Consider the following 8,658-nt stretch of genomic DNA (forward strand, 5'->3'; position numbering starts at 1 on the left):
GGAACACAGGGAACCCCAGGGCTGGGGTCTAAGCTCCCTGCTCCCCCAGAAGGACTTCACTGAGGGGTCCTGGGTGTACCCCACAAGCTCTGTTTTGGACTGTGTTCCTGTTGTCCAATAAACCTTCTGTTTCACTGGCTGGCTGAGAGTCTCAGTGAATCCCAGGAAGAGGGGTGCAGGGCCTGGACTCCCCCACACTCCGTGACAACTGGTGGCAGCGGTGGGATCTACTGCACCCCGTGAACGGCGCTTCCTGCAGTAAGTGACTGGGGAACAGTAAAACGAAGGGGGATTGACGGGGACCAGGCGTGCTGAAGATTCAGAGAGAGACGGTTTCAGGGGGCGGTTAACCCCTGGGAGTGTGTGACCAGAGAGAAGGACTTTTGCAGTAACAGGGTCCCCCGGGGGATTGCAGCGAGCGGTCCCAGGGGCGGAGGAGTCTGCAGCTCGACCCTGGCAAAGAGGTGGTGACCTCAAGAAGGACCGGCACACTAGGGGCTTTTCCTGGAAACCGTGGACAGCTGCCCGGCCTGCGAGTGGCCAGCCGGGAGATGTACGCTAAACACCTTAAGAGCGACCTGGTGGAGCTGTGCAGGCAGAGGGGGCTGCGCGTCGGGAGGTCCACCAAGGAACAGCTGATTGCCCAGCTGGAGGAGAGGGATCGCTTGGATGACCCGATCCCTGTCCCTGAGGGAAGCCGCCCGGCGGACGCAGCGTGGGCCCTGGGGCCTGACCAGGCTGGGAGGGGTCAGACTGCTGCCCAGGACACCCCGAGACCCTTCCTACCTATGCCTGGGGGAGGGGTTGTGGGAAGCCCAGCGAATACCGAGGGCCCCCTGACCCCAGCAGCCAGCAGGGGATCCTCCCAGCGGAGCTCCCCATCCCTGGAGCGGATGTGGCTGGAATGGGAGAGGGAGAGGAAAATGAGGGAGCTGGAGGATCATGAAAAACAACGTCAACATGAGGAGAAACAACGTCAACATGAGCAGGAGGAGAAGGAGAGGGAGCGTCAGGAGAAGGAGAGGGAACGTCAACATGAGCAGCAGGAGAAGGAGAAACAAAGACAGCATGAACTGGAGCTGGCCAGGCTGAGGAGCAGTGGGGCCCCGGCTGCGGTGAGTGAGGGGGGACCCAAGACTGCAAGGAGCTTTGATAAGTGCTTCCTGGCCCAGCGGAAGGAGGGGGAGGACATAGATAGCTTCCTGACGGCCTTTGAGAATGCCTGCGAGCTGCACAGGGTTGACCCCGCAGACAGGCTCCAGTTCCTCACCCCCTTACTGGACCCCAAAGCCGTGGAGGTCTACAGCCGGATGACAGGGGCAGAGGCAGGGGACTATGAACTGTTCAAACAGGCCCTGCTCCGTGAGTTTGGGCTGACCCCCAAGATGTACCGGAGAAGGTTCCGGAGTCAGCGTAAAACGCCTGAGGTCACCTACCTACAACTGGTCAACAGGATGCAGGGATATGCCCGCAAGTGGACAGCGGGGGCCCAAACTAAAGAGGACCTGCTTGACCTGTTTGTACTGGAGCACCTGTATGAACAGTGCCCTTCCGACCTGAGGCTGTGGCTGGTGGACAAAAAGCTCGCGAACCCCCAGCATGCAGGGCAGCTGGCCGACGAGTTTGTGAACAGTCGGTCAGGGGGTAGCCGGGAGGAGTCCCAAAAGAACAGGCCCCCCCCGATGCAGAGAGAGAGTCACCAGGGGGCCTCCCAGCGGGGAAATAGGGAGAACCCCCTCCAAAGGGGCACGCCTGGTGTCGGGCCCCTCCGACCCGTTCGAGGGGACCAACGTGACCTGAGCTGCTATCACTGTGGCCAGAGAGGCCACGTACGGGCCCAGTGCCCCGGGCTCAGGGACAAACTGAGCAGACCCAACCTACCCAGGGTTAACTGGGTAGGGACTCAGCTGGACGAGGGGCAGGCGACCCAGGAAAGGGGGGCTACCAGTTTGCCACCTGCTCAGGAGGGAAGAGTACCCCCAGCCAGCCCCGCCAGAGGGCTGGAGGCTCTGGACTCAGGGTGCTCGGTTTACAGGGTGGGTGCGGGGCTGTCCCTCCGGAGAGAGTGCCTTGTTCCCCTGGAGGTGGATGGGAGGAAGGTCAATGGATACTGGGATATGGGCGCGGAGGTGACGCTGGCCCGGCCCGAGGTGGTGGCCCCAGATCGGGTGGTGCCCAACACCTACCTGACCCTGACGGGGGTGGGCGGGACCCCATTTAAGGTGCCCGTGGCAAGGGTACACCTGAAATGGGGGACCAAGGAGGGCCCCAAGGATGTGGGGGTACACCACCATTTGCCCACTGAAGTTTTGATGGGGGGAGACCTAGAGGACTGGCCAAGCGACCCCCAGACCGCCCTGGTTGTGACCCGTAGCCAGAGCCGGCGAGGGGCACTGCGACCTGACCCTGGGGAGGGTACCACACTGGAGGCGCGAGACCCTACTCGGGTGGGGAGGGAGCGCCGAGGGGCACGGCTCAGAGAGGCTGCGGCCTCAGACCTGGCCACGGAGGGGGAACCGGGCCCCATCCCTTCCCCAGCCGCTGAGTTCCAGGCCGAGTTGAGGAAAGATCCCTCCTTGCAGAAGCTCAGGGACCTGGCCGACCTCAGTGAGGGACGGACCATGAGGAGAGGCTGCCAGGAGAGGTTCCTGTGGGAGAAGGGGTTCCTGTACCGAGAATGGGCTCCCCCAGGGGAAGGGGAGTCCTGTGGGATCAGGAGGCAGCTGGTGGTCCCCCAGAAGTACCGCCGCAAGCTCCTGTCCCTGGCCCATGACATCCCCCTCGCAGGGCACCAGGGAATCCGGCGCACCCGGCAGAGGTTGCTACAGAACTTTTACTGGCCCGGCGTCTTTACCACCGTCCGGCAGTATTGCCGATCCTGTGACCCCTGTCAGAGGGTGGGGAAGGCCCGGGACAAGGGGAAAGCGGCGTTGAGACCTTTGCCCATCATAGAGGAGCCTTTCCAGAAGGTGGCCATGGACATCGTGGGGCCTCTCAGCAAGACGACCCGGTCGGGGAAGAAATACATTCTGGTGGTGGTAGATTTCGCCACCCGCTACCCCGAGGCAGTGCCCTTAGCTTCCATTGAAGCAGACACCGTGGCAGATGCGCTCCTGACCATTTTCAGCCGAGTGGGGTTCCCCAGGGAAGTCTTGACAGACCAAGGCTCCAACTTCATGTCGGCCCTGCTCCGGTGCTTGTGGGAGAAATGTGGGGTCCGGCATGACTGGGCCTCAGCGTATCACCCCCAGTCCAATGGGCTGGTGGAGAGGTTTAACGGGACGCTAAAGATGATGCTGAAAACCTTTATGAACCAGCACCCGCAGGATTGGGACAAGTACTTACCTCACCTGCTGTTCGCGTACAGGGAGGTGCCCCAGGAGTCTACCGGATTTTCGCCTTTCGAACTGTTATATGGAAGGAGGGTGAGGGGCCCCCTGGACCTGATGAGAGACGAGTGGGAGGGGAAGGCCACTCCCGATGGAGAGTCAGTGGTGGAGTATGTCCTGACCTTCCGAGAGAGACTGGCTGAACTCATGGGCCTGGCCAGGGAGAATCTGGCCAGAGCCCAGAGGAAGCAGAAGGTCTGGTATGACCGCACGGCGCGGGCCCGTGCCTACGCCACCGGGGATCAGGTGATGGTTCTCATCCCCGTGAGAAAGAACAAACTACAGGCCGCCTGGGAGGGCCCGTTCAAGGTCGTCAAGCAGCTCAATGAGGTAAACTATGTGGTGGAGCTGTCGAACCGGGCCCACCACCGCCGGGTGTACCATGTGAATATGATGAAGCCATATTATGCCAGGGGGAATGTGGTGTTAGCTGTGTGTGGTCAGTGGGAGGAGCAGGGAGATGACCCTTTAGTAGATCTATTCCCTGGGACCAGAGCTGGTTCCCCCCTGGAAACAATCCCCCTCTCGGATCAGCTCACCCCTGCCCAGCAAGCTGAGGTCAGGGGGGTGCTGCATCCGTACCGACAGCTGTTTTCCAACCAGCCTGGACGCACTAATCTGACTGTCCACCGGGTGCAGACAGGGTCGCACCCGCCGATAAGATGCTCCCCCTTCCGAATCACAGGGAAAACTGCTCAGGACCTGGAAAGAGAGGTCCGGGACATGCTGGCTTTGGGGGTGATCCAGCCATCGGCCAGCCCTTGGGCCTCGCCGGTGGTGCTGGTCCCCAAAAAGGATGGGTCAGTCCGGTTCTGTGTGGACTATCGGAAGCTCAATGCCATCACTGTATCGGATGCCTACCCCATGCCCAGGCCGGACGAGCTCCTAGACAAGCTGGGAGGAGCTCGGTACCTTACCACCATGGACCTTACAAAGGGCTACTGGCAAGTGCCGCTGGATGCAGATGCCCGGCTGAAATCGGCCTTTATCACCCCTCTGGGGCTCTATGAGTTTCTGACCCTGCCTTTCGGCCTCAAGGGAGCGCCGGCCACCTTCCAGCGCCTGGTGGACCAGCTCCTGAGGGGGATGGAGAGTTTTGCCGTGGCGTATATTGACGACATCTGTGTCTTTAGCCAGACCTGGGAGGACCACGTGTCCCAGGTTAGACAAGTGCTGGACCGACTCCAGGGGGCTGGGCTGACTGTCAAAGCGGAGAAGTGCAAGGTGGGGATGGCTGAAGTATCTTACCTGGGCCATCGGGTGGGGAGCGGCCGCCTAAAGCCAGAACCGGCCAAGGTGGAGGTGATCAGAGACTGGCCCGCTCCCCACACCAAAAAGCAGGTCCAAGCCTTTATTGGGATGGCAGGATACTACCGAAGATTTGTGCCCCACTTTAGCGCCATAGCCACCCCCATCACTGAGCTATGCAAGAAGGGGAAGCCAGACAAGGTGGTCTGGACCGAGCAGTGCCAGGAGGCTTTCCGGGCGCTGAAGGAGGCTCTGGTCAGTGGCCCAGTTCTAGCAAACCCAGACTTTGACAAGCCCTTTGTGGTGTTCACTGACACCTCAGACACGGGACTGGGGGCGATGTTAATGCAGGAGGATGAAAAGGGGGAGAGACACCCCATCGTGTACCTGAGCAAGAAGTTGCTACCCCGGGAGCAACACTACGCGGCCATCGAGAAGGAGTGCCTGGCCATGGTGTGGGCCCTCAAGAAACTAGAGCCCTATCTCTTCGGGCGACACTTCACCGTGTACACCGACCACTCTCCCCTGACCTGGCTGCACCAGATGAAAGGAGCCAACGCCAAGCTCCTGAGGTGGAGCCTGCTCCTGCAGGATTACGACATGGACGTGGTCCATGTGAAGGGAAGTGCCAACCTGATAGCGGATGCGCTGTCCCGGAGAGGGGGCCCCGAACTTCCCCAGGTCACTGGTCACAGTGACCCCGCTCAGTTCAGTCTCGAAGGGGGGAGAGATGTGACGATGTGACGCAGCAGGGAGGGGGGAGTGTTGACCTGGGAATGTGCCCTGGGGAGGGGAGACCTGAGAGCCTGTCACCTGAGCCAGGAGGGGGAGGGGAGGTGACACCTCTGCCCAGGAATGTGGACGGAGGCTGCAGCAGGGAACCTGCTGGGTGGGTTTAGTTTCAGTTTGGGGCTGGGTGGAGGAACACAGGGAACCCCAGGGCTGGGGTCTAAGCTCCCTGCTCCCCCAGAAGGACTTCACTGAGGGGTCCTGGGTGTACCCACAAGCTCTGTTTTGGACTGTGTTCCTGTTGTCCAATAAACCTTCTGTTTTACTGGCTGGCTGAGAGTCTCAGTGAATCCCAGGAAGAGGGGTGCAGGGCCTGGACTCCCCCACACTCCGTGACACCCTTCTCTGAACCTTCTCCACTTCCACTATATCCTCTTTGAGATGGGTCAATCAGAACTGGACCCAGTATTCAAGGTGTGGACACACCATGGCTTTAGACAGTGGCATTATGATATTCTCTGTCTTGTTTTCCCTCCCTTTCCTAATCGCTCCGAACATCTGTTCGCTTTTTCTCCACTGCTCCACGCTGAGCTGAAGTTTTCAGAGAACTATCCACAGTGACTCCAAGATCTCTTGCTTGTTTCTTGTTCTCAGCCACTACCAGTGGCAGGGAGTCCCACTGACTAATCATCGGATGGCTGGGACACAATCTCCTTTTATCACTTTCATATTTCCCAACAGTGCAATATAATTGAACGGCCCCATTTCCTGGGATATGGGACATGATGGATTTTTCTGGCTAGCTGGTGAGTCCAAAAAACCTTGGGGGGAAAAAACGTTTAAGGTGGGACCAAAAATGAATTTTTTTGAAACTTTCAACAAATTGGGGAGAGGGGAGGAGGAGAGGGAATTGTTTCGAGTTAAATGAAACAGTTTGTTTCAACAAAATCAAAATATTTTTGTTTACTTTTAGACCATTTTCAATGTTTTTATATAAAATAAAATTAAATTACAATTTTGAGAGAAAGGGCCTCCTATGGATTTGTGACGTCTATCACTGGCTCTGCGAGTGGAGGGGGTTAGAGCAGGGTGGGGCTGGGAGCCAGAACTCCTGGGTTCTACCCCTAGTCCTGGGAAGGTAGTGGGGTCTAGTGGGTTAGAGCAGGGGGCGCTGGGAGCCAGGACTCTTGGGTTCTATCCCCACCTCTGGGAGAGAAGTGGGTTATAGCAGGGGAGCTGGGACTCTTGACTGGTATTTCCAGATCTATGAAGTCTCTTCTCTGCCTCAGTTTCCCCCTCTTTCAAATAGCTATAATATCACCTCAACCTCCTATGCCAAGACTTGAGCACACAATGCTCTCCCCCAACACGATTATCCCAGGCAGGCTACACATGGCAAAGAGCGATCTGCCCACGTGCCCCATTGTTCCTTATTTTCCTGCAACATTTCTAGGTTTCATTGTCCACCCACTCCAATTACAGAGCCAAGAGCAATTTCCTGGCCATCTGTACCCTCCCTTAATACTCATCGCTCTAGGCATCTTGGGCCAGAGACACCAGTCAGACTGGAGGTGGGCTGTGTTAAGTTTTACTGGTATCTCCTCCCAGAGTAGGTGTATCAGTTGGCCAGGTGTTGGGTGTGCCATCGATCAAGCTACCGGCCTCTGCCAACTGGAAGATCAAGCTGTCTTAACACATGTGAATGAACAGAGCTGTTCCTTAACCCTCTGTTCCCAGTGTGGGGTTTGCACAGCCCATCACAGGTCCAGGAGACATGGTCCTTCCAGCCAGGGCCCCAGGAGACATGGGGCCCCAGGATACATATAAGAATGGCCATACTGGTTCAGACCAAAGGTCCATCTAGCCCAGTCTCCTGTCTTCCGACAGTGGCCAGTGCCAGGTGCCCCAGAGGGAATGAACAGAACAGGGAATCATCAAGTGATCCATCCCCTGTCGCCCATTCCCAGCTGCTGGCAAACAGAGGCTAGGGACACGATCCTCGCTCATAGCCATTAATGGACCTATCCTCCATGAACTTATCTAGTTCTTTTTTGAACCCTGTTATAGTCTGGGCCTTCACAACATCCTCTGGCAAGGAGTTCCACAGGTTGACTGTGCGTTGTGTGAAGAAATACTTCCTTTTGTTTTAAACCTGCTGCCTGTTAATTTCATTTGGTGACCCCTAGTTCTTGTGTTATGAGAAGGAGTAAACAACACTTCCTTGTCTACTTTCTCCACACCAGTCACGATTTTATAGAGCTCTATCATATCCCCCCCTTAGTCGTCTCTTTTCCAAGCTAAAAAATCCCAGTTTTATTACTCTCTCCTCATACGGCAGCCGTTCCAGACCCCTAATAATTTTTGTTCCCTTTTCTGAACTTTTTCCATTTCCACTCTATCTCTTTTGAGACAGGGCAACCACATCTGCACACAGTATTCAAGATGTGGGCATACCATGGATTTATATAGAGACAACATGATATTTTCTGTCTTATTATCGATCCCCTTCTTAATGATTCCCAACATTCTGTCTGCCTTTTTGATGGCCACTGCACATTGAGTGGATGATTTCAGAGAACTATCCACAATGACTCCAAGTGGTAACAGCTAATTTAGACCCCATCTTTTAATATGTATAGTTGGGATTATGCTTTCCAATGTGCATTACTTTGCATTTATCAACATTGAATTTCATCTAGCATTTTGTTGCCCGGTGTTGTGAGATCCCTTTGTAGTTCTTTGCAATCAACTCTGGGTTTAACTATCTTGAGTAGTTTTGTATCATCTGCAAACTTTGCCACCTCACTGTTTACCCCTTTTTCCGGATCATTTATGAATTCGTTGAATGGGACTGGTCCCAGTACAGACCCCTGGGGGACACCACTATTTACCTCTCTCCATTCTGAAAACTGACCATTAATACCTACCCTTTGTTTCCTATCTTTTAACCAATTACCAGTCCATGAGGGCACCTTCCCTCTTATCCCATGGCAGGTTACTTTGCTTAAGAGCCTTTAATGAGGGACCTTGTCAAAGGCTTTCTGAAATCTAAGTACACTAAACCCACTGGATCCCCCTTGTCCACATGCTTGTTGACCCCCCTCAAAGAATTCTAGTAGATTGGTGAGGCATGATTTCCCTTTACTAAAACAAGGTTGACTCTTCCCCAACAAATTATGTTCATCTATGTGTCTGACAATTTTGTTCTTTACAATAGTTTCAACCATTTGAGTTCCTTCAGAACTCTGGGTGAATACCATCTGATCCTCGTGACTTATTGCTGTTTAATTTA

This window comes from Natator depressus, chromosome 6 (genome assembly GCF_965152275.1).
Source record: "Natator depressus isolate rNatDep1 chromosome 6, rNatDep2.hap1, whole genome shotgun sequence".
Taxonomy (NCBI): domain Eukaryota; kingdom Metazoa; phylum Chordata; order Testudines; family Cheloniidae; genus Natator; species Natator depressus.